The 27,698-nt window shown below is 41.2% G+C and overlaps 2 protein-coding genes across 2 annotated transcripts in view; one reads left to right on the top strand and one right to left on the bottom strand.

Annotated features, from left to right (window-relative positions):
• LOC108290008 (60S ribosomal protein L22-like) overlaps positions 1-30 on the top strand; it is a 5,736-nt gene extending 5,706 nt beyond the window's left edge. The window contains exon 3 of the mRNA XM_037731783.1: positions 1-30. This exon is cut by the window's left edge and continues 482 nt beyond it. The gene's annotated coding sequence lies outside the window, so the exon portion shown is untranslated.
• The window catches only part of VKORC1L1 (vitamin K epoxide reductase complex subunit 1 like 1), an 81,687-nt gene that overhangs the window by 24,033 nt on the left and 29,956 nt on the right, over positions 1-27,698 (bottom strand). The window lies entirely within an intron of this gene.

A 27,698-nucleotide genomic window follows, 5' to 3' on the forward strand; every position in this document is an offset into this window, starting at 1 on the left:
AAAAAAAAAAAAAAAAAAAAAAAAAAAAAAGGAGTAAGAAGATGAAACAAGTTATATAAATACTAATCAAAAGAAATCCAGAAAATGGTTAAAATGCAAACTTTATATTGTAAAAATTTTGCACAAGAAAAGAACAGGCACAGTGGCTGTATTGATAGCAGAAAATGCAGTCTCCAGAACAAGGGAGCTTACCAGGGAATAGAGAGACACGTAACGGTAAAAGGGTCAGTTAGCCAAGAGCCCAAAACAATCATAAATGCACAGGCATCTAACAAGAGAACTCCCAAATAAATAAAACAAAAACTAACAGAACTGAGAGAAAGACAACATCCATAGTTATACTTAAAGACTTCAATCTCTCTCTCTCAGTAAGGGACAGAACTGGTGGGCAGAAGATCAGAAAAAATACAGAAGGCCTGAAGAGAACCGTCAACCAACTTGACCTGACATTTATAGAATACTGCGCCCAACAACAGTACACACATTCTTTACAAGTACACATGGAACTTTCATTAAGATAGACTACATTGTAAACAAAACATAAACATATAGTAAACAAACTTCAAGTTTAACTGAAATCGTACAAAGTATGTCCTCTGACCATAGTCGAATTAAACTAGAAGTCATATAGAAAGACATCTGCAAAATGTTCAACTATTTGGAAATTGAATAGATTTCTAAAAAAAATTTATGCATCGAAGAGGAAGTCTCAAGGAAATAAGAAAAAGTTCTGAACTGAATAAAAATATAACAAATTAAAATTAGTGTTATGCAGCTAAAGTAGTGCTGAGAGAGAAATTTATAGCATTAAAATACTTATATTAGAAAAGAAGGTCTGAAATCATTAAGCTTCTGCCTTAAAAAACTACAAAAAGAACAGGCCAGGTGTAGTGGCTCACCCTGTAATCTCCGCACTTTGAGAGGCCGAGGCGGGTGGATCACTTGAGCTCAGGAGTTCAAGAGCAGCCTGGCCAACATGGTGAAACCTTGTCTCTACCAAATACAAAATTAGCTGGAGGCAGTGGCAGCTGCCTGTACTGTCAGCTGCTTGGGAGGCTGAGGCAGGAGAATCACTGGAACCTGGGAGGCAGAGTTTGCTGCGAGCTGAGATTGTACCACTGCACTCCAGCCTGGGCAACAGAGTGAAACCCTGCCTCAAAACAGCAAAAACAACACAAAGCTTCCTCCTTAAAAACCCACGAAAACTACCAAAAGAACAACTTAGATCTAAAGCAAGCAGAAGGAAGGAAAACAAAACAAAACTTAGATTGGAGCAGAAATAAATGAAATTTAAAACAGAAAAAAATAGAGAAAATAAATGAAATCAAAGGCTGGTTCTTTGAAATGATAAAGAAAATCAATAAACAGGCTAGGAGAATCACAAATCTCATGCCTGTGATTCCAGCACTTTGGGAGGCTGAGGTCCATGGATCACTTGAGGTCAAGAGTTCGAGAGTTCGAGACCAGCCTAGGCAACATGGTGAAAGCTTGTCTCTACTAAAAATATAAAAAGTAACCAGGCATGGTGGTGGGCGTTTATAATCCCAACTACTCTGGAGGCCAAGGCATGAGAATTACTTGAACCCGAGAGGCAGAGGTTGCAGTGAGCCAAGATAACCTGACTGCACTCCAGCTTGGGACACAAAGCGAGACTCCATCTCAAAAAAGTAAAATGAAAATCAATAAACCTCTAGCTAACTTTTACTGAAAAACCTGTGACAAAAAAATAAAAAGATACAAAATATTAAATATCAGAAATGAACGGGATATCACTAGAGACAGTTATATACATTAAGAGGATAATCAAGAACTCTATGCCTATAAATTTGACAACTTAGATGCAAAGGACCAATACTTTGAAATTCACTAATGCCAAAACTCACTCAAGAAATACAGAATCTGAATATTCCTATTAATAGTTAAAAACCTTACACGAAAACAAAAACTCCAGGTCCAGATGGTTTCCTCGGCAAATTCTACCAAATATATACTAAATGATACCAATTGTACACAATCTCTTCCAGAAAACAGAAGAGGAGGGAACACTTCTCAACTCATTTTGTAGGTCAGCTTTACTGTGACATCAAAACCATACAAAAGCAGTAAAAGAAAAGAAAAAACCACTAGAGACCAATATCATTCATAAAAATAGACTCTCGAAACCCCTCAACAAAATATTGTAAATCAAATCCAGCAATATATAGAAAGGATAATAGATCATGACCAAGTGGGATTAATTTAAATGCAAGGCAGGTGCGACATTCAAAAACCTATCAGTGTAATTCATCATGTTAACAGACTGAAGAAAAACCACATGATCATTTCAATAGATGCAGATAATATATTTGACAAAATGCAACACCTATTCATGATTAAAACTCTGCAAGCTAGGAATTTTAATTTTTCCATTTAAAAAAAGTCAATAGCTCTTGGGGCATATAGAAAATAACCTATATGTGGCAGTCCATTTTCAATTCTAAGTGTCTTAGTATAGGTCTAAACAGGCTACATGGAAGTAAAGAGATAAAGAAGCAGAGTACACTGAGCCATCACTGCTCCCCGTCCCCCCCTCAACCCCCGGTTCCTGCCTTCCCTTTCACCCAGAGGGCAGGTGCCTATCGTTTGGGGCCCCCTTAACTACCCTATTCTCACCCACCAAATAATTTAGTTTAGGCTAGCTTGCAACATAAATACTTGTACGCTTTCTTATCAGCTAAGTGCAGTCACTAGGGCCGTAAGACAAATGTTTGGAGTCCTGAGACACTTGCAATGCACCGTGGGCTCCAATAAAATGCAGCAGAAAGATCCTAAAGAACATACTTGAAACCTTAATCCAACTACCAACAGGTGACATCCAGGAAGATTGCAACCCCGCAGTACTCAGTCAGTGAGCAACTGGGGGAGGGACCTGGGCTGTAGGGAATAAACTGCTTGTTGAAACCAGCTGGATGTGCCTGCTGCCAGACACCCGATCTTGCAAGGCCGCCATTAAAAATCTCACTTTCGCTGTTTTCTGGGTCTCTGAGTCCATTCTTTGGGTTTGGACAGGTGGGTTTGTTTCTTACAGGTACAAGAGGTTACTGGTTAACATGGATGAATTATATAATATATAAAATCCCAGAATTCCCTATATAGTGAATCCATATCCAACCTACATATAGTGAATTCTGGGATTTTAATGCACTAGTCACCCAAGCAGTGTACATTGTACAAATTATGGTTCGTTTTTCCTTTTTTTGAGACATGGTCTCACTTTTGTTACCCAGCTGGAGTGCAATGGCATGATCTTGGCTCACTGCAACCTCCATCTTTGGATTCAAATGATTCTCCTACCTCAGCCTCCCGAGTAGCTGGGACTACAGGCGCTCACCACCACGTTCGGCAAATTTTTTTATTTTTAGTAGAGATGAGGTTTCACCATGTTGGCCAGGCTGGTCTCAAACTCCTGGCCTCAAGTGATCCGCCCTTCTCGGCCTCTCAAGGTGCAAGGTTACAGGCATTAGCCACTGTACCTGGCCACCCAATATGTTTCTTATCCCTCACCCTTCTTCCATCCTCCAACTTCTGAATCGCCAAAGTCTAGTATATCACTCTGTTTGCCTGTGAGTACTCATAGCTTAGCTCTCACTTACAAGGGAGAACATATTGTTTTTGGTTTGCCATTCCTGAGTTACTTCACTTAGGATAATGGCCTCCAGCTCTATCCAAGTTGCAGCAAAAGACATTACTCCATTTCTTTTTATGGCTAAGCAGTATTCCATGGTGTATACATAGCACATTTTCTTTATTCACTCACTGGTCGATGGGCACTTAGGCTGCTGCCATGTCTTTGCATTGTGAATTGTGCTGCTACAAACATGCATGTGCAGCTGTCTTGTTCATAGAATGGCTACCTTTCCTCTGGGCAGATACCCAGGAGTGGGACTACTGGATTGAATGGTAGTTCTACTTACAGTTCTTTAAGGAATCTCCAAACTGTTTTCCAAAGAGGTTTTCATTTACGTTCCCACCAGCCATGTGTAAGTGTTCCCTTGAAGCTTAAAAATTAATTTTAAAAATTAATTAAAATTTAAAGGCAGAATAGAATTCTTATTGTTGGGTGTGGCTTTTTCAACACCCAACAGATGTTACCATAGGTGAATAACTGGGCAGAAAGTTAATTATATCATTAGTGGTTCCCAAAGGTCAATATCTGTACATATTTTTTTCTACAAAAAAAAGTTTATCTCAGAAAAATTAATTCCACCAGTCTCCTACTGCTGAGGTACAGATGGGAATGAAGATGCTTCGCTGCTACTGTTCCTGGACTCTGCTTATTTTCTCATGCTTTTTGTCCTTGTGGTTTTACACAATTTCTTGTATTCCTTAACTCTCATTTCCTTGGGGTTTCCTAAGGGTACAGAAATAAGCACGTACATTAAATCCATTCTGTTTATCTGGGAATCTAAAATGCACTTACTCAAATTTTATCAAACACCTATGTAACAAGCAATAGATGTCAGAAGCAATAAGGGCTCTGAAGGTTTGTACCAACTCAACATATATAGAATCTCAAAGCCCTTATTGCTTCTAACACCTACTGCTTGTCAATGAACCAGTCTCTACCCTCAAAAAGCTTAAACAACTGGGAGAAACATCATACTCTGAAACGTAACATAATGTAATAAATACTGCAAAGCACCTATGGACTCAAATGAAGAGGCTGAATTCTGCCTGAGGGAGTCAACAGTCACTATGGCATTGATCTACAGCACAGATGGAAGGGGTTGGAACTAGAAAGAGTGAGACCAACCTGGAGACCGTAACGGTTCAGAGCACTGAAGACGCAACCAAAGACTGAAGAGGTGAGACCAACGGGATCTGACAACTGGCTGAATCGAGGAGGAATGACTGACTGAGTAGACTGTGAGGCCATTCATGGGACAAGGAGCACAGGAGGAAGAACAGATGACTGAGTTTAGTTCTGACATACCTCTGAGTCACACAGATAACTATGTCCAATAAGCAGCCCAAAATAAAAACCTGAAGCTTTCTAGATGGGTCTGAAATGCAGATTTAGAAGCGTGGTTCTAAATACAACTGCCACGAAGAAGAATGTTCAGGGAGAATATGAGGGAAAGGGAAGATTAGGATGGAGTGCTAGGCAACACCAAAAGTGAAGAGAAGGACCAACCAGGAGGGAAAGCATCCCCGTTGAAAAAATACCATGAAGGTAATGGAAAACAGCTGGAGTGGTGGGAGAACCAGGAGAGAGAACGGTAACAGGAAGGCACAGGAGAATCTAAGGAATAACATAATATTCAATAGCAAATGCTGAGAAAAAGATTCACAGAATACAGAGTAACAAGTACTTACAGTCACTACAAATAAAAACTAAGCACTTCATCATTTGTTACCACATCTGTAAAAATTACCAGATAGATTTTCACCCACTCTGAAGGCCACGTGTCACATAAAGTTTACCATGAAGTGTACTGTCAAAGTCTAACAGTGGTTCCAGTGAAGAATACTGGAGGTTTTATTTGACCAGAGGGTGGCAAACTACAACTCATGGCCAAAACTAGCCCACTGCTTGTTTTTGTAAATAAAGTTTAATCAGAACACAGCCATTGGCATTTGTATTACTCTGGCTGCTTTCAAACTATCGTATTATAGAACAGTCACGTAGTTAGTTGGGGCAACAATCTTACGGCCCATGAAGCCTGAAATATTTGTTTTCTGGCTCTTAGCAGAAGAAGATGGCCAACTGCAGTATTATGTCATTATTCACAGATTGTGCCAGCCTAGGATGAAAAGACAGCGCTCAGATGAACAGAGGGCAAAGAGGAGTTTGCTGATAAGTGGCTGAGTGGCCACGAGAGGCCTCATAACGGGTGTTTAACTTTGTGCATTCAACCTGGTCCAGGGTCTAGCTTTGGGTTTTACCATGTCAAAACCTTGAAAAACCTTGGGAAGCTGCTATGTGTAGCCTCAGTGAGCCATGTATGAAGGCACTAGAACACACGAATACCACAGTCCTTACTGGGAAGCCTACCCAGCTAGGTCAACCTTCACTACAGGCTGTAAGTCCCAACACATTAAAACTTCAGGGTGGTATCAACTCATGCACTCCAAAGTAAGGGGAAGCCTTTGTAATCAGGGTAGAAATCCAACAACCATCCTTATCTCAGAAACCAGCAGGACTGATCTTGTTAGCCTTGCAGCAACCCTTCTACCTGTCTTTGCCGGAAGGTGAGGCTTCCTAAGTCACCTATGATCACATGAACCTCACGCTGCTCTGTACTTTCCATTAAAATCTGATTTCTCATTCCTCTCCTGTCCCAAACCTCTTAGCTCTGTCCTCTGAAATCCCTGCTCATTGATCAATAAGCTATTAACTAGAAAAATATTTCTGCCTTCTTTTACTCTTCCCTGACACATGACTTCTCTGGCAGCCCATTCAGCTGGAAACACATTTTGGTCTCACACTCCTAATCTGTCAAGGCCAGGAAGGAACATACCATCCTTCCTTTTCATTTTTGCTGCCATGAGTTTGCTCCTCTTTCCCTCTTGCAAATCTTCCTGCTCCTCGGAGGTGTGTTTCCATATAACTACACATGGTCCAGCCACCACTCTGTGTTGCCACCTTAAAGTGACTCTTAAAGTCATAATCACACTTAAAGTCACTCCCTCACGTGCTCTTACTCAAGAAAGCCATTTTGTTCCTGGCTCATCAGTCTTTCTTTCCTCCTCAACTATTATAATCTTTTTTTTCTTTTTGAGACAGGGTCTTACTCTATTACCCTGGCTGGAGAGCAGTGGTGCGATCACAACTCACTGCAGCCTTGATCTCCCCAGGCTCAAGTGATCCTCCTGCCTCAGCCTCCCATGTAGTTGGAACTACAGGTGTGTACCACCAGACCTGGCTAATTTTTGGACACAGGGTCTCACAATGTTGCCCAAGCTGGTCTTGGATGCCGGGGCTCAAGTGATCCACCTCCCTTGGCCTTCCAGAGTGCCACTGCACCCTGCTCCTATCATCTTTTTAAGAGATATCAGCATCACACAGGCAAACAAACACATTAATTACGTCCTAGATAACTCCAACTCAGTTACATTTCCTATGATCAAAGGCTCCACTTTATCATCAGCAAAAACAGAGGGAAGAATGGGACAAAAGCAAAGAGGGTTATGGTTAAAACTTTTCCAAAATTGAAGACACACTAAGCCATAGATTCAAGAAGTGTCACTGTGAGAAAAAAAAAAAAAAGTGTCAAACCCAAAGCAGGACAAATAAATACATATGCAAGCACATCAGAGTAAATGGTCTGAAAACAAAACTAGACATCTTTAAAAGCAGCCAGAGAACAGAGGAAGAACACAAAACTAAGACTGACAGCTAACACCAACAGAAAGAAAGGAAGCCAAAAGACAATGAACTATCAAGCCACAATTCTAGATGCAAGTCTAAATTTCGTCTGAAAATTAAGGTTCAAGAAATTTTCTTTTCCAGATGAACCAAAACTGAATTTGTTGACATCAAAGGAAGTTCGTCAGGCAAAAGAAACATGATCTGACCAGGTGCAGTGGTTCATGCCTGTAATACCAGAAATTCGGGACGCCGAGGTGGGCAGATGGCTTGAGGTCAGGAGTTCGAGTCCAAGGTGGCCAACATGGTAAAACCCCATCTCTCCTAAAAAGAGAAAAATTAGCCGGGGGTGGTGACGTAGCACATCAGTAATCCCAGCTACTCGGGAGGCTGAGGCAGCAGAACTGCTTGAACCTGTGAGGCAGAGGTTGCAGTGAGCTGAGATTGTGCCCTTGCACTCCAGCCCGAGCAACAGAGCGAGACTGTCTCAAAAAAAAAAGAAAAAAGAAACATGATCCTAGACAGAAGCACTGCAAAGAGAGAGGGAGAATAATGATAGGAGAAATTCAAGGGAGACTAAATGAATACTGTGTAAAACAAAATGTCTTGTGGGGTCAAAAATATGCAGAATTAAAATAAATGACAATAATGACACAAACGGTATGTGAGTACTATATGAAGCATAAATATCCCAAGGTCCATGCACTGATAGAAAAGTGATACAACTATTAATTGATATTAGACTTCAATAAGCCAAGGATGCATGGTATAACCTGCAGGTAATGCTTTAAAATGAGCTAGCTCATGCCTGTCGTCCCAGCATGTCGGGGGGCCAAGGTGGAAGAATCCCTGAGGCCCAGAGTTTGAAACAAGCCTGGGCATCACAGTGAGACCTGAGGCTAAAATTTTCTTTTTAATTAGCTGAACATGGTGGCACACACCTGCAGTCTCAATTACTTGGGAAAGTGAAGTGGGAGGATTGCCTGAGCCTAGGAGTTCAAGGCTATAGTCAGCTATGATCTTACCACTGCACTCCAGCCTGGGTGACACAGCAAGACCCTGTCTCTAAAAGGTAAATGAATAAGATAATACAGCAGGGGAAAATGGAATAAAAGATGTTTGATTAATCCAAGAGAAGCCAAGGAAAGAGGAAAATGAACATGGCACTGGTAGGAGAAATAGAAATCCCAAGATGTTAGCTTTAAATCCAAATATATTCATAATTAAATTGAACATATAAAAAGTCTATAAAAATACCTACTAAAAATACTACTATCAACTCTTGTAGGATGTAGCTAACACTGTGTTTAGGGAGAAATTATAACCATAACTTCAAGCATTAGTGCTAAGTATCAATCTGAAAAAATTGCAAAAATAACAGCCAGTTAAAACCCCCCAAAGTAAAAGAAACTAATAAATGGAAGAGGAGCAGTCTATGAAAAAGGAAACAAAAATAGTACAAATCAAAGATTAATAAAAGTGGTCAATGTGTAGAAAGACCCATATTTAACTTTCTTTCTTCTTTCTTTCCTTCTCCTTTTTCTTTCTCTTTCCTTTCTCCTTCCTTTCTTCCCTCCCTTTTTTTCTTCTTCCCTCCCTCCCTCCTCTTTTTCTCTCTCATCTTCTCTTTCTTTCTAAGAAACAGGGACTCACTATGTTGCTCTGGCTGGCCTTAAACCCCTGGGCTCAAGCAATCCTCTCACCTCGGCCTCCCAAGTAGCTGGGACTACAGGTGCATGCCACCATGCCCAACCTAGCTTTAATTTTTTTTTTTGAAATGGAGTTTTGCTCTTGTTACCCAGGCTGGAGTGCAATGGCGCAATCTCGGCTCACTGCAACCTCTGCCTCCTGGGTTCAAGCAATTCTCCTGCCTCAGCCTCCCAAGTAGCTGGGACTACAGACATGTGCCACCATGCCCAGCTAATTTTTGAATTTTTAGTAGAGACGGGGTTTCACCATGTTGACCAGGATGGTCTTGATCTCTTGAGCTCATGATCCACCCGCCTTGGCCTCCCAAAGTGCTGGGATTATAGGCGTGAGCCACCACACTGACCTTTAATTTTTAAGAGAGAAAAAACAGTGTCAGGAAAGAGAAAGGACACGACGCCACGGAGGCCACTTAACTCTCATCTTTCAGATCCCAGCTTTTAACACTTGGAAAAGAAGGGGCCTCCCCACTCCTGCTGTTAGCTTTCTATTTTATCCTCTCCTACAACCAAAGCTGTTTTCCTCAAGAGTTTTTATCTAAAATTATGTACATGAATCTAAGTGTTAATCAATTACCATGTCTCTTGTACCAGTCTATGTTCGAGGAGGAGAAGGATCATTCAGCGGTGAGTCCCCAGTGCCTAGCAGGGTCCAGCAGGTGAGAGAGACCCAATAATTTATTCAACAAATACTTATTGAGTGCCCACCATTTGCTAGGCACGATATCAGGTACTGGTAACACAATAAACAAAACAGACAAAATTATATGCCCTCGTGGAGTTTACGCCCTGGTGGAGTTTACACTCTAATGGAGGGAGAGATGAGCAGAAAAACAAACAGAAACAAAGCAGGGCATGGTGAGTACAGGGTTGAAGGAATTACAATCTAAACTTACATTCAAAATTTAAAGTTGGGTGGTCACGCAAGGAGACCTCACTGAAGTGAGAAAGCAAGTCATGCACACCCGGCAGGTGTGAGGTACAGCCAGGAAGCCACGGTGCATGGAATAGGGCGAGCAAATGAAGGGAAGGAAGAGGAAGACGAGATACAAGAAAAGAAACACCGGTGCAAGGGGAGCAGTAGATGATAGGGTCTTTAGGCCATGAAGATGGCTTTGACACTGAATGAAATGGGGAGCCAAGGGGTGGTTTTCGTCACTGTTTATATTTATAGATCGAGTTTCACTCGTTGCCCAGGCTAGAGTGCAATGGCACAATCTTGGTTCACTGCAACCTCTGCCTCCTGGGTTCAAACGACTGTCCTGCCTTAGCCTCCCAAGCAGCTGGGAATTACAGGTATGAGCCACCATGCCCAGCTAATTTTTTTAGTAGAGACAAGGTTTCCCCATGTTGGTCAAGTCGGTCTTGAACCCCCGACCTCCGGCTATCCGCCTGCATCAGCCTCCCAAAGTGCTGGGATTACAGGCCTGAGTGCCCAGCCCACGGTTTATATTTTTAAAGGATCACTCTGGCTATAGTATTGAAAATAACTATGAGGAAGAAGGATGGAAATAAACTCAGTCCACTACTGCAATGTTTCCAGCAGAGACTATGGTAGCTTAGAGCAAGATGGCTGCAATAGAGGTGGTGAGAACTGGTTAGGCCCACAATATACTTTGAAGGTAGAGCCACCAAGACTTGCTCACAGGTTGGACGTGCAATGTGAGAAAAGAAAATGGTCTAAGATGACACAGAGCTGACTTCAGTAGCTGGGAAGAAAAGTTGCTATTTTCTGAGTTAGGAAAAGAAAAGGCTTCAGAGACCAGGAATTCAGGATCAGGAATTCAGTTTTGGACAAAGTCTGAACTGCCTTTTAAGTGGAAAGGTCAGATAGGGAAACACATATATGAATTCGCGAATCAAATTAGAGATAAATATTTTGCAGTTGTCAGCATATAGTTTGGTACTCAAAGTTATGAGACTGAACGACATCAACAAGTAACCTTTGATAAATGCATCAATCCATTAATCAATGACTAATAAACATATGACTATTAGCCAGCAGAGCTGTCAAGGATGAACAGGAGGTGAACTCTGGGGACCTGAGCTTTCTGTTGGAGTGGAACCACAGCTATCCTGTTGTTTTACTTGATTATTATTCTATTTTTTTGAGACAGGGTCTTGCTCTGTCACCCGGGCTGGAGTACAGTGGCGCGATCTCAGCTCACTGCAACCCCTGGGTTCAAGCAATTCTCATGCCTCAGCCTCCCGAGTAGCTGGGAAGGCATGTACCATCACACCCAGCTAATTTTTGTATTTTTAGTAGAGATCGGGTTTCACCATGTTGGCCAGGCTGGTCTTGAACTCCTGACCTCAGGTGATCTTCCTGCCTTGGCCTCCCAAAGTGCTGGGATTACAGGTGGGAGCCACCAAGCCTGGATTGTTGTGTTGGTTTTAAATCAATCTTCCTTTGCCTTCAGATATTCTCATACACCACCTTTGAGAAAAAATTGCATAGCCAACAGTAACACAAGATGTATTTCCTCAGTTACCTCTTATTTGATCTCCAAATCTGGCAGCTTTCCCTTTAATTGACACCACAGGTTACCTGCACTGAGGTGAGAGAGCACCTTGAAATGATGCTGTACATGTCTTATCGACACCTGGCTGAGAAAAGTGCCCTTTGTGGAAAGTGAAGATTATCCCAACCATTCCTTTCTCTAGATTTGACTCTTAAATCAACCCAGGCCACCGGGAAGCTATGTCTTTGGACAATACAGTCTCTCCTAGGTAAAAGCGCTTGCAATGAGTTTTGTGTGGGCATTATCTTAGGGATTTCAAAAGGAAATGTTCATATGAATGCCTTTGCTTCATTTGCTCTAGCAGTGTTGAAGAAAATACTATCTACCTGTCTCTGTCCTTTACGTGAAACCCTACAAGAGATTTCTTTTATAATCAATGGAAAAACTTTACATTCCTTGAAGAGTTACAGGCAATGTTTTCCTTTTTAGGTAATACTACCATGAAGTATACAGTGTTTGAGTCCATTTATACGATCTTCTATAACAGGGAAAATGGTGATAGAAGTAAAAAATCACAATGGTTATCTCTAGGAGGTTGGGGGTAGGGAACTGATTTGGCAAGAGGCATGATGAAACCCTCAGGGTTTTAGTAACGTAGTACCAAAGTATCAAAGGTCATCAACAGTTGCACTTTTGAGAAAGAACTGTCAGGGGAGCTATCCTTGGACTCTACCCGCTAGATGTCAGTACTAACCTATCCCTACCCTGCCCAGACACTGTCAAATGTTCCTTGGTAGGCAAAGCCACCACCCTATATAACTTGACAGAGTTTTGGCTTACTCAGGGGTAAGCATTCATCAAAATTCAGATAATACACATTTCAAAACTGTGTATTTCACTGTATATGTATTTCGGCTCAAAAGAAAATAAAAATGTAAGCAAATAATGAACTAATGATATGCATGCTAAAATACTTAGAAGGTTTTTAGTGATGGTTGAATATAGGGGTAGGTATTTGTGTAGCAAATAAAAATGCAAATATAAGTGAAATATTAAGAGTAGAATCTGAGTAGTGGGTACACAGGCATTCTCTAGAAAACTCTTTAAACTTTTCTGTATGTTTCAAATTTTTCCTAACAAAATGTTGGGAAATTTTATCATGGGAGAGGAAAGAGCGTATGAGACCCAGTGAGTAAGCAGCTGAGCAAAGGCAGAGGAACATGAAAGGTCTGGCAAACTGCAGGTTACTTCCAATGCCTGGAGTGTGTAGTATATCAAGAAAGACAAACCATGGAGAGGCTTACAAGAATTCTGACTGTCCCATGCAGGCAAAAACCACTTTACACTACACCCTCATAGCCACATGCACAGCACAATGGAAGGATATGAAACCTAGAGGGACGATGAAGGCCTAAATCAATGCACTGAGAACAGGTAGAGGCAGGGGCTGGAGACAAGAAACATTAAAGAAGCAAAATCAATAGGACTTAATCACCAATTGGATTAGGAATTCGAGGATAAAGAAAAAGATAGAGGTGTGAGAAAGCAATCAGGACACTTTTTTTTTTTTTGGTCCGGCTGGAGCTCTTGTGTGTGTGGGGGGATGTCTCACTTTATAAAATGAGGAATTAGCCGGGCGCGGTGGCTCAAGCCTGTAATCCCAGCACTTTGGGAGGCCGAGGCGGGTGGATCACGAGGTCAAGAGATCAAGACCATCCTGGTCAACATGGTGAAACCCCGTCTCTACTAAAAATACAAAAAATTAGCTGGGCATGGTGGTGCGTGCCTGTAATCCCAGCTACTCAGGAGGCTGAGACAGGAGAATTGCCTGAACCCAGGAGGCGGAGGTTGCGGTGAGCCGAGATCGCGCCATTGCACTCCAGCCTGGGTAACAAGAGTGAAACTCCGTCTCAAAAAAAACAAAAAAAACAACAACAAAAAAATAAAATGAGGAATTAAGTAAATGACCAATTATGTGATATTCTAATACTATCATCTAATATCCTTGAGACCTGAAACTCCTGGTGTAGGAGAAAAGGCATAAGATAACAGCAGAGAAAATAAACACTCTGTAGTCCTGAATTTGAATACGGACTGTTTTAAAGATAAAACATGTACTGTTATCTTAAAAAAAGATATTTCCTATATGTCAAACAATGGCCAATCTATAGCAATAAGATCTAGTTTGTGATCTAATTCCATTTACCCTAAAGAATCAATCTAGGACACCTCAGAGAAATGGCTAGTTTTGGGCAGAGGGCAGGAAGTGCACAAGATGAACTAAGAACATCCGGTCATACCAGACAACAAGTAAGCTACTGAAGGCGTCTGAAGTCAGGTGAAAATGACTCAGAAGAAGGCAGGGAAGTCTGAGCATCAATAAGGATAATAACCACAATGGATTGAAGCACATCAAACATGTTTAAATTCTATGACTTTGTAATAATACAAACTAATTGGTCAACAAGGGAAATGCTAGGGAACCAACTCATTATTTTCAAAACCGGCAAATAAAGAGAAAAACCAGGCACATAACCTGCCTTTTCTACACAAACTGTATCGCTGGGTAATCAAGTAGTAGACAAAAGGAGTTTTCCTTTCTTTTTTTAAAAAATTTTTCCACAGAGTCATGGTCTGTCGCCCAGGCTGGAGTGCAGCGGCACGATCTTGACTCACTGCAACCCCTGCCTCCTGGGTTCAAGCGATCTCCTGCCTCGGCCTCCTAAGTAGCTGGGATTATAGGCATGCACCACCATGTCCAGATAATTTTTGTATTTTTAGTAGAGACAGGGTTTCACCATGTTGGCCAGACTGGTCTCAAATTTCTGACCTCAAGTGATCTGCCCACCTCAGCCTCCCAAAGTGCTGGGATTACAGGTGTGAGCCACCACGCCCAGCCAGGAAGTTTTTTGTTATACAAGTATTGCAGCTAATCCATGAAGAATGAATGATGGAATAGCACCATTTTGCAACACCTAATAAATTAGTGGATTTGGGCACTCAACATAAATAGCCTTGCCCCTCCATCACGCCACTACTATCAAACCTCCAGATCTAACTACCAATTTCCCAGACGGTGGGAAACTCTATTAGAACAAAAAAACTGGTTTCTTTAATAAACTGCAAGGGGTGGAAAGACGAAGGGAGAACTTACAGATTAAAGGCACCATCAGGCCAGGCGTGGAGGCTCACGCCTGTAATCCCAGCACCTTGGGAGGCTGAGGCAGGCAGATCACGTGAGGTCTTCAGTTTGACACCAGCTTCGCCTACATGGTAAAACCCCGTCTCTACTAAAAATACAAAAATTGGCCGGGCGCGGTGGCCCACACTTGTAATTACAGCACTTTGGGAGGCCCAGGTCAGCAGATCACAAGGTCAGGAGCTCTAGACCAGCCTGGCCAATATGGCAAAATCCCATCTCTACTAAAAATACAAAAATTAGCTGGGTATGGTGGCAGGCGCCTGTAATCCCAGCTGCTTGGGAGGCTAAGGCAGGAGGATTGCTTGAACCTGGGAGGCAGACGCTGCAGGGAGCCAGGATCATGCCATTGCACTCCAGCCTGGGGGACAGAGTGAGACTCCGTCTCAAAACAAACAAACAAACATACATTAGCTGGGCGTGGTGGCATGAAACAGTAATCCCAGCTACTCAGGAGGCTGAGGCAGGAGAATTGCCTGAACCCAGGAGGCGGAGGTTGCGGTGAGCCGAGATCGCGCCATTGCACTCCAGCCTGGGGGACAGAGTGAGACTCCGTCTCAAAACAAACAAACAAACATACATTAGCTGGGCGTGGTGGCATGAAACAGTAATCCCAGCTACTCTGGAGGCTGAGGCACAAGAATTTCTTAAACCTGGGAGACAGAGGTTGCAGTTAGCTGAGATCATGCCACTGTACTCTAGCCAGGGCAACAAAGTGAGATTCTGTCTCAAAAAAAATAAAACAAAGGCATCATCAGACAATTGCATTATGTGTTCTTCATTAGATCTTGATTTAGACAACCTGCAATTTTTAAAAGTATAAATAACATTTATGAAGCAACTGAACTTTTGAATACTGACTAGATATTTGATATTAAGTCATTATTGATTTTCTTTAAGTGTGACAACAGTATCATGGTTAGAAGAGCACTTATCTTTTAGACACGTATAGTGAAATACAAAACAATATTCCATGAGATTTTCTATAAACTAATCTAGGAATGAGAAAATGGATGGGGGCATAAATGAAGCAAAATAAGTCATAAGTCGATAATTTTTGATGCTATGTGATGAGTATATGACACCATGATACTCGCTGGTCATCTTTCTTACGTTCTACTTTTTGTACATGTCTGAAATTCTCCAAAGTTTATAAAAAGTTTCTCATTAAAATAAAATAAAAAGTCCAGGCCTATGCCTAGAAAAAAAAAAAAAGAATCAAAGAATCTGAATTTACCCTACCTATATAGTATGGGAATCCCAACCAAAGATTTTATTATTAAATAAAAACTGTCCTAGATTGGTGAAACGCTACCACCTCCCAGCAGATGCAAACGGAAAACTAATTTACTCTATGGAGCTATGTCTACCCTGAGGGAACAAAGGACTTTCAGAAAGGGCCAAAAAGCACTGCAGAAAATAAGCTCACAGCCAGGTGCGGTGGCTCACGCCTGTAATCCCAGCACTTTGGGAGGCCGAGGCAGGTTGATCACCTGAGGTCACGAGTTTAAGACCAGCCTGGCCAACACAGTGAAAATGTGTCTCTACTAAAAATATAAAAATTAGCCAGGAGTGGTGGCACATGCTTGTAGTCCCAGCTACTTGGGAGGCTTAGGCAGAAGAATCACTTGAACCTGGGAGGCGGAGGTTGCACTGAGCTGAGAATGCACCACTGCACTCCAGCGTGGGTGACAGAGCGAGACTCCAGCTCAATAACAACAACAACAATAATAAAAAGAAAATAAGCTCACGATCACAAATTACAAACTGAAGAGAGACAGTATTGGTGAGTTTTTTGTTTTTTGAGACACGGTCTTGCTCTGTTGCCCAGGCTCGAGTGCAACAGCACGATCGTGGCTCACTGCGGCCTCAAACTCCTAGGCTCTGTTGAGTTTCCCACCTCAGCCTCCCATGTAGCCGGGACCACAAGGCATGTGCCACTCACACTCAGCTAATTTTTGTTATTTTTATTTATTTATTTTAATTTTTTTTTTTTTTTAATAGATGGGTTTCACCATGTTGGCCAGACTAGTCTCAAACTCCTGACCTCAGGTGATCCGCCCACCTTGGCCTCTCAAACTGCTCGGATTACGGGCGTGAGCCACCATACCCAGCCTAATTTTTGTTATTTTTTGTAGAGACAGAGTCTTGCCACATTACCCAGGCTGGTCTCAATCAGTCCTCCTGCTTTTGATCTCTTAAAGTGCTAGACTTACAGACTGGAGCCACTACCCCCAGCCAGAGGGAGAGTAAGCAGATAGAAACAAGAGAATCCTAAGAATGAAAATAATAAAACAATATGAGGGTGGAAAATAATTAGCTTGAAGACAGCAAGGAGAAGCAAAAAAAATGCTGTCACCACCCTCTTGGACTCCACAGGGTGTGGGCTGTGAGAGAATGAGTAATTGTCATTAAAAAGCAGTGCTGGAAGAGGTGAGTTTCACGGAGGTAAGACTGCAAAGGGAAAGATGGGGAGTTAAGGATGCAGGACAATTAATTTACACAGGACTTAGAGGGAAGGGCTAGGAGAGAACAATGGCAAAAAAGAAGTGCCTGGGCTGGGTGTGGTGGCTCACGCCTGTACTCCCAGCACCTTGGGAGGCCAACGTGAGAGGACCACTTGAGTCCAGGAGTTTGAGACCACCTGGGCAACAAAGTTGAGACCTCACCTCTACAAAAAATTTTATAATTAGCTGGGCATGGTGGTATGATGGTACATACTTGTAGGCCCAGCTACTTAGGAGGCTGAGGCAGGAGGACTGCTTGAGCCCAGAAGGTGGAGGCCGCAGTGCACCGGGATTATACCGCTGCACTCCAGCCTCGGTGACAGAGTGAGACCCTGCCTCAAAAAATTAAAACTCAAATAAAGGCACCAAAGACTTAGCGTCTCTGTATTAATACACTGGACCAAATTCAAAACACATTTTTTTTTTAATGCCTCTAAACTCAAGAAATAAGGGCTGGAGTCTAAAGTGGGTCATGGGGCCACTCTAATTCCCACTTGTAGTCATTCCAGCTCTCTGTTTTGGCAGCCTTGGAAACTCTCCCATATATCTAGTATTGGAGGGAGGCCCTAAAATTTTATTTTGGCACAAAAAGTCACATTAAAATAACTACCCGAAAATTTTCCTTAGTGATTTCGTCCATATAATTTCAATCAGACCCTCTGAATGTTTATCCTGGTAGTTGAATATTCTCATTGCCTCCCTCTTTTTTTTTTTTGAGGCGGAGTCTCACTCTGTCACCCAGGATGGAGTACAGTGGCCTGATCTCGGCTTACCACAAACTCCAACCTCCCAGGTTCAAGCAATTCTTCTGCCTCAGGCTCCTGAGTAGCTGGGATTACAGGCACCCATCACCACGCCCAGCTAATTTTTGTAGTTGTAGTAGAGACAGAGTTTCATCACGTTGGCCAGGCTGGTCTCAAACTCCTGACCTCAAGTGATCCACCCGCCTTGGCCTCCTGAAGTACTGGATTTACAGGTGTGAGTCACCACACCTGGCTCTTTCCCTTCTGATGGCACAGAATGTTATATGTGAAGATCTGGGTGGAGAAACAGCCTAGCTCCTATTTGACTGCTGTAGTACTATGAACAGGAGGCCCAGATCTCCCTCCATCAGGACACATTACATGAAAAAAACAAAGGGCCTATACAACAGCGCTAAAGAAGGGAACCAGGAATGTTCCTAAGACTCAGAGAAGCAACTTCCCTCTACAGAAAATCCACTATCAGAATAAAGAATATGACTTATGTTTTCATCAAAATTTAAGTTTTCATAGTTATAGTAGCCAAGATGTGCTGCGACATGTATGTTTTGGAGCTGTGGAGGGAGCAGCCCCACAGGATGCTCTTTTGTTTGCAGTTTTGCTGCTGACAGCATTACCAGCTTTTTGAGATACCCACACCTCCCTACCCAATCTTGCCAGTAGCTACCACAGTGCTACTCACAGTGGGTTCCATGAGCCGGTGCTGCTCCTGCCACTGTTTACTAGTCCATGATGAAAGACATACAGATATGGAAAAGAAAAATTGTCCTATGTTGTAACATTTACAAAAATGTAATTTTATGTATTGAATCTATTCATAAAAACATGGCATATATTTTTTATATTTTTGTCTTTTAAAATGAAATTTTCTAGTACTTTAATTGTATTCTACAAAGTATAGATTCCCCAACTGATGGGAGGAGGATGTATTTACTCATCGCAATGTGAGAAGCACTGTTGTACTAGATTCTTATACACTAGGCCTCAAGTGCCCAGTTTTGAAGGGCACAGCGATGGCAAACCTAGTCATGGTGTCGGTAAAGCTTCCGTGGAGCCGTCAGTCGTCTGTGGAGGAACATACTGCCTGCCACATGGGGCCTTCATGTGTGAAGATTCAACATGCAGATCCTTTATGAGGTTATTCTCACTGATTCATTACACAAATCAGAAGAAACTGACATGCGATGGAGCCAGCTGAGAAACACAGGACATATGTGGACTGAAATGCATCAGCTGAATCAACACTGTGAGCTCAGAAAGAGCCAAAAGCTCCAGCACACAACACATGGTTCCTGGCAGCTTCCTGGAGAAGAAACAATAGCTCCACTAACACAAGCTACTTTTGTAAATTCACACCTCACAAACATTTACGCACAGCTCATGCCTACTTTAAATGTTCTGAAATTCCAGTTAAAATAATAGACGCCTGTAAATGAATGCACCGTTAAGCTTTTGAAAATAAGAATGCAATATGATGAAATACAAAGTTACAGCATTTCTTTTTTTTTTTTCTTCCTGAGACAGGGTCTCCCTCTATCACTGAAGCTGCAGTACAATGGCAGAATCGCAGCTTGCTGCAATCTCTGTCTCCCAGGCTCAATCGATCCTCCCCCAACATTGCTTTTGTTTCTTTTTTTTTTTTTTAATTGCATTTTAGGTTTTGGGGTAAATGTGAAGAACATGCAAGATTGTTGCATAGGTACACACATGGCAGCGTGATTTGCTGCCTTCCTCCCCTTCACCTATATCTGGCATTTCTCCCCATGCTATCTCAACTCCCACCCCCTAATAAGACAAACGCTTTTACCTTGATGTTATATTTTGAAATTATATGTCAATATTGGGTAATGTGCCCTGTTGTGTGATATAATAGATAGCTAATAAATTATTTAAAAAGATGCTGGCCGGGCGCGGTGGCTCAAGCCTGTAATCCCAGCACTTTGGGAGGCCGAGGCGGGTGGATCACGAGGTCAAGAGATCGAGACTATCCTGGTCAACATGGTGAAACCCCGTCTCTACTAAAAATACAAAAAATTAGCTGGGCATGGTGGCGCGTGCCTGTAACCCCAGCTACTCAGGAGGCTGAGGCAGGAGAATTGCCTGAACCCAGGAGGCGGAGGTTGCGGTGAGCCGAGATCACGCCATTGCACTCCAGCCTGGGTAACAAGAGTGAGACTGTGTCTCAAAAAAATAAAATAAACAAAATTAAAAAATAAATAAATAAATAAATAAATAAATAAAATAAAAAGATGCAGTGAAATGAGCTATTTCCTATGGAGTTAATGCACGTAAAGCCCGTAACTTTCTTAAGAATGATACAATCATCCAGTCTACTACCTATCAGAGCAAAGCTACAAACCAGTGCTGGTCTATGAATTATTTGTTAGGAATCCACGATGGGGTCAGTTCAGAAACTGAGAGTAGGCTTTTAGAAGCTTGTACAGGCCAGGCACGGTGGCTCATGCCTGTGATCCCAACATTTTGAGATGCTGAGGTGGGAGGACTGCTTGAGCCCAGGAATTCAAGACTAGCCTGGGCAAAATAGCAAGATGCTGTCTCTATTTAAAAAACAAACAAACAAAACAAAACTTTTATACACATTCAACAAAGCCATAAGACACAAGTACACGACCAATGATTTGTCTTGCTAAAGGGAGAGTAAGAACCTATCTAGGTGCTGCTAAGCTCACGTGGGGAGGTGCACGTCATCACATGTACTCGGCAGGCATGGCAGAATCAAGTTACATGGGATACGCTATGGCTATTTTACCAACTACCTAAATGTATACAAAAATCTGAGAAAATGCACAGTTTTATTCATTTTTATACCTAGTTAATTTTGCAAACATTTTCATCTTAAGCATGGTTTTAAATTTGTAATTTAACATGAGTTAAACTAGAGAAATGAAGTTTATTCTTTTTAAACAAATTTACATATGGATAAACAAGCTTCAGTTGGTTTTGCAGCATCTTTTCAGTGGAGAAGACATGCCTCTGAATACAGTAAACCACAGGAGGGTGAAGGAAGTAAATCCAAAGAGATGAAGACCAAAAGATGCCACACCACTTTGACTCAGGAGTGGGACTGAGCCCTCATATACTGAGTTCAGGACTGTAGCCATAATTAATGAAGTGTAATGTCACAGCGTGTTAACTGCAGAGATAACTGGTTAATGGAGCAACAAAATCATCAAAATTTAAGGGGCATTTATAAACCAAATATACAGACATAAGCTCAAAATAGAATTCTTTGAAAGAGTACTAAATTTTAAAGGCTAAAAGAAGCAGATGAACAGTATTTTATCCGTAAATGCTTTAGAGGCTTCCTGCCTTAGCACTTTGGATTGCTAAAATGAAAATGCTAAATGCAATTGTCAAGAAACAAGTAAATATTACTTACACCAAAGGGTAAATCTGTACTTTCCAATGATAGCACAGCTTGCTATCTTCGGAAACTAATGATGCAGAAAAGCAACTTATAAAACAAAACTTGCAAAGTGCTTTTTACTGAACTGTGACAAGTGCACAGATATGGCTAATGTGCTATCTGAAAATGATGGTGATACGAAAGAAGAATTCTTGTTCTCAGTTTTACATCCAACAAACGCAGCTAGTTCTGAACTGGGTAAACGAGAGTTATGTTAGCAATAAAACTGGTCTGCAATTTTGTATGTAAGAATGTTCTAAGAGCGCAGCTACAATGACAAGAAAACAGAAAGCTTGCACAGAAAGAAAATCACACACTGTGCTGCTTTCATTGACAAGATCTTCGTACAAAAAATGTCAGTTGAACTAAACAGTATGTGTGTAGCGTCATAATAAAAGTCATGAGAATGCAAATACATATCAACAATTATTCTCTTTATTATGTGCCAATAAAAAAGGATATTGTTAGTGAATTAACGTTACAACAATGGTTCATGTTAAAATAATGCTATTGAGGAGAAATTTTAATTACTGAACAGACTCAGTGCTTCTGCAAAGTAAGAAACAAGTTTGTTTCCAACTTTTAAAAGATGTGAACTGGTTAGTCAACTTGTCTAATATCTTCAGTACTTGTAATTATCTTAATACTTCCTTACAAGGAAGGAAAGCAACATGCTTTCTAACAACAGGTAAGAATAAAAGGCAAAAATTAGGCCAGGCGAGGTGGTTCACACCTGTAATCCCAGAACTTTGGGAAGACGAGGTGGGTGGATCATGAGGTCAGGAGTTCAAGACCAGCCTGGCCAAGATGCTAAAACTCCGTCTCTATTAAAAATATAAAATTAGCTGGGTGTGGTGGTGACATGTGCCTGTAATCCCGGATACTTGGGAGGCTGAGGCAGGAGAATTGCTTGAACCCAGGCAGAAGAGGTTGCAGTGAGACGAGATTGTACCACTGCACTCCAGCCTGGGTGAAAGAGCAAGACTGTCTCAAAAAAGAAAAAAAAATGCCAGTTAGAAGCTTCAAAGAACAGGTTTGACAGAGTATCACCAAAAACCTTGTAAATGTAACAGAACATTTTGAAATTTAATTTTCCAACCAATAAGATCTACACACAGGAAACGTAATAGAACCAAATCTATTTATTTCACCTAAAGATAATCTAACTCATCATGGCATAAACTGTGAGAATCGGCTAGTGTTGAAAAATAAAGGAGACTTGCTTTATTTTGGATAAAATTGGAAATGCATATCTTGAACTTGGTGAAGTTGTTTTTAAGATCTCTTCCTCCATCCACATCAAGAAATCTTTGTAACAATGGTTTCTCTAATTTAAGAGTATTATTAAATCAAAACACAGCAAAGTTTAGCCTTATATTGTCACCTGAAAGTGGTGCGGTGCCTGGGCATAGTGGCTACTGTAATCCCAGCACTTTGGGAGGCAGAGGTGGGCGGACTGCTTGAGGCCAAGAGTTTAAGACCGGCCTGGTCAACATGACAAAACCCTGTCTCTACTAAAAATATAAAAATTAGCCAGGCATGGTGGTACAGGCCTGTAATCCCAGCTACTCAGGAGGCTGAGGCAGGAGAATTGCCTGAACCCAGGAGGTTTAGGTTGCAGTGAGCCAAGATCACACTCACTGCACTCCAGCCTGAGTGACAGAGCAGGACTCTGTCTCAAAACAAACAAAACAAAAAGATATTGGTACCGTCTTCAATCCATCCTAGATAAATTAATGAGATAAACTCATCTATCACATTATTTCATCATTTTTAATTCAGTTATTATTGCCAAATAACTATATATGTGACTATGTCTAGTTTTTATATATTTGTATTTTATTTATTGATATTAACATGTAATTCAGCAGAATAAATTTCTTGAACTTGTATTTTACATGTCTGATTTTTTTTTTAATACTTCATTTTGCAAACCAACAGCCAATATCATACTGAATGGGCAAAAACTGGAAGCATTCCCTTTGAAATCTGGCACTAGACAAGGATGCCCTCTCTTACCACTCCTATTCAATATAGTATTGGAAGTTCTAGCCAGAGCAATCAGGCATGAAAAAGAAATAAAGGGTATTCAAATAGGAAAGAAGTCAAATTGTTTCTATTTGCAGATGACATGATTGTATATCTAGAAGATCCCATCGTCTCAGCCCAAAATCTCCTGAAACTAATGAGCAACTTAGCCAAGTCTCAGGATACAAAATCAATGTCCAAAAATCACAAGCATTCCTATATGCCAATAACAGACTTAAAGAGAGCCAAATCAAGAACGAACTGCCATTCACAATTGCTACAAAGAGAATAATAAAATACCTAGGACTATAACTAACAAGGAACATAAAGGACCTCTTCAAGGTGAACTACAAACCACTGCTCAACGAAATCAGAGAGGACACAAACAGATGGAGAAACATTCCATGTTCATGGCTAGGAAGAATCAGTATCGTGAAAATGGCCATACTGCCCAAAGTAATTTACAGATTCAACAATATCCCCATCAAGCTACCAATGACCTTCTTCACAGAACTGGAAAAAAAACACCTTAAACTTCATATGGAACCAAAAGAAAGCCCACATAGCCAAGCCAATTCTAAGCAAAAAGAACAAAGCGGTGGCATCACACTACCGGACTTCAAACTATACTACAAGGCTACAGTAATCAAAACAGAGATATAGACCAATGGAACAGAACAGAGGCCTCGGAGGCAACACAACACATCTACAATCATCTGATCTTTAACAAACCTGACAAAAACATGCAATAGGGAAAGGATTCCCTGTTTAATAAATGGTGTTGGGAAAACTGGCTAGCCATGTGCAGAAAGCAGAAACTGGACCCCTTCCTGACACCTTACGTCAAAATTAACCCCAGATGGATTAAAGACTTAAACATAAGACCTAACACCATAAAAACCCTAGAAGAAAATCTAGGCAAAACCATTCAGGACATAGGCATACGCAAGGACTTCATGACCAAAACATCAAAAGCATTGGCAACAAAAGCCAAAATAGACAAATAGGACCTAATCAAACTCCACAGCTTCTGCACAGCAAAAGAAACAATCATTAGAGTGAATAGGCAACCAACAGAATAGGAAAAAATTTTTGCAGTCTACCCATCTGAAAAAGGGCTGATATCCAGAAGCTACAAAGAACTAAAACAGATTTACAAGAAAAAAACAAACAAGCCCATTCAGAAGTGGGCGAAGGATATGAACAGACACTTTACAAAAGAAGACATACATGAAGCCAACAAATATGAAAAAATGTTCATCATCACTGATCATTAGAGAAATGCAAATCAAAACTACATTGAGATACCATCTCACGCCAGTTAGAATGGCGATCATCAAAAAATCTGGAGACAACAGATGCTGGAGAGGATTTGGAGAAATAGGAACACTTTTACACTGTTGGTGGGAGTGTAAATTAGTTCAACCATTGTGGAAGACAGTGTGGTGATTACTCAAGGACCTAGAAATAGAAATTCCATTTGACCCAGCAATCCCATTACTGGGTATACATCCAAAGGATTATAAATCGTTCTACTATAAGGACACATGCACATGAATGTTCACTGCAGCACTGATTACAACAGCAAAGACCTGGAACCAACCCAAATGCCCATCGATGATAGACTAGACAGGGAAAATGTGGCACATATACACCATGGAATACTATGCAGCCATCAAAAACGATGAGTTCGTGTCCTTTGTAGGGACATGGATGAACCTGGAAACCATCATTCTCAGCAAACTGACACAAGAACAGAAAATCAAACACCACATGTTCTCACTCATAGGTGGGTGTTGAACAATGAGAACACACGGACACAGGGAGGGGAGCATCACACACTGGGGTCTGTTGGGGGAAAATAGGGGAGGGACAGGGCGGGGTGGGGAGTTGGGGAGAGATAGCATGGGTAGAAATGCCAGATACAGGTGATGGGGAGGAAGGCGGCAAATCACACTGCCATGTGTGTACCTATGCAACAATCTTGCATGTTCTTCACATGTACCCGAAAACCTAAAATGCAACAACAACAAAAAAATACTTCATTTTGCAAACCTAATAGTCTACAATGGTTTGGGAATTTAAAAAACTCTACCTTCACTGGTTTGAGAAATACTAGGCTAGCCTTAAGCAGCTACCTGCATTTTGAGTTTGTGTCAACAGACTAAATCCAGATAAATATTGAATAAATCTCCTTTTGTTTTTTTGAGATGGAGTCTTGCTCACTCTCTCGCTCAAGCTGGAGTGCAGTGTTGCCATCTCAGCTCACTGCAATCTCCATCTCCCAGGTTCAAGTGATTCTCCTGCCTCAGCCTCCCGAGTAGCTGGGATTACAGACATGTGCCACCATGCCCGCCAAATTTTGTATTTTTAGTAGAGATGGGGGTTTCACCATATTGGCCAGACTGGTGTCAAACTTCTGACCTCAGGTGATCCGCCTGCCTTGGCCTTCTAAATGCTGGGATTACAGGTGTGAACCACCACACCCAGCTGAATAAATCTCTATTAAGTAAGATTCTGCTAAAACAAATCTGAAGAGTATAGGAAAATACCTTAAGTGTTAAATTCCATGTGCAGAGCAGCTGTGGCCTCTACGTATCACAGGAGTTAACAGATCTGACACAATGCTTGCTTGTTTTTCCGGTAAGTAACGAAAGCTGGGACTACAGCACATTTTCATACTCAATCCAGTGTTTGCTCCAATGAAACTGTTGTCTTTGATAGCAGAAAAAAACTGATGAAGGAAGATCTTGAAAACAAAACCTATCTCACTTAGGTTAACCAGCTGAATAAAACTGTCATTGGAAATAACAAAATCTTCCTATTGTAATCTCAGGCTCCCTGAAGTTCAAGTGAATTTGAACTTGAAAAATAATTAAACACCTGGCTCAAAGATCTGTAGATCATTAGCCTACCTAGTTGCAATGAAAGTATTAAAGCTTTTTCTCTATGATTTAAACAAAACGAAACAGAACAGTAGTATTCACAGTGGCGTTTATTGATGTTAATCACAACTGAACACCGGGAATCATTCTGGACTAAGAAAGCAATCTACACTTCTCTTTCTAACTAGAAACAAGAGAATGCTGGGGGCCATCAGAAGTATTGCTACCATGAATACTTTTTGGTATGAGGAAATAAATTTAAATCCTTTTTATTTTTTTTGGAGACAGAGTCTCACTCTGTCACCCTAGCTGGAGTGCAATGGCGCAATCTTGGCTCACTGCAATCTCCACCTCCCGGGTTCTAAGCGATTCTCCTGCCTCAGCCTCTGAAGTAGCTAGGATTATAGATAGGTGCATGCCACCATGCCTGGCTAACTTTGTATTTTTAGTAGAGACTTTGTATTTTTAGGGTTTCACCATATTTGCCAGGATGGTCTCAAACTCCTGACCTCAGGTGATCCACCTGCCTCGGCCTCCCAAACTGCTGGGATTACAGAAATGAGCCACTGCACCTGGCCAAAAACCTCCATTTTTACTTAAGGCTTTAATGATTAATTTCACATTATAATGTGAAAAGTAATGAGTCTCTGGCAGTCTTATCCCAAAAACTGGGTCTGATTATAAAGCACTACTTTGCTCAGTCTCATTTTCCTTCAAATCACCTATTTTGAGTAAATATACTAGTTTCATTTTCCACCCCTGTATAGGGTGAATAAATGCTACAAGGAAAAAAACCATAATTAGCACCAGTACATATTCAAGGTTTCCAACCTGAGTGTAGGCACTGCTTTGTAATTTTTTTTACCCATCCCAGGATACGGTCTCCCATAACTCCAAAATGAAATCTCAAATGTCCTCCATTCTGCCTAAAACCCACGCTGGCCCATCTGTGGAAAACATCAACCATGAATTATGGGTCTCTTCACTTTACCTTCACACCACCGATTTCTCTTGCACTAGCTGTGCTTTATTACCATGTATGTCTAGCATTAGACTGGACTTCAAGGGAAGGGGAACTCAAAAATTCATTTCTCCGTCCCGAGGGCCAAACTCCAAAGTGTAATTAAGGAAAGAAATGACTCCAATTCTTTCCAGTTCTGAATTCGTGGTCCTCTCAAAAATGGCAGTGTGATTTCAAGCTCTGTTTGTTTTCCGGATCCGGTTCTCTACCTTTAGGGGTCTTACAAAATAGGCCAGGAAGTAAAAAATGTCTAGAGATTACTCCCACATGGAAATCTTTGCAAATAAAACTCTTAAACCTAATTTTAAACTAATAAAAATTTCATGATACTTTTTTTTTTTTTTTTTTTTTTTT

The sequence above is a fragment of the Cebus imitator genome, unplaced genomic scaffold (assembly GCF_001604975.1).
Source record: "Cebus imitator isolate Cc_AM_T3 unplaced genomic scaffold, Cebus_imitator-1.0 Scaffold419, whole genome shotgun sequence".
Classification (NCBI taxonomy): Eukaryota; Metazoa; Chordata; class Mammalia; order Primates; family Cebidae; genus Cebus; species Cebus imitator.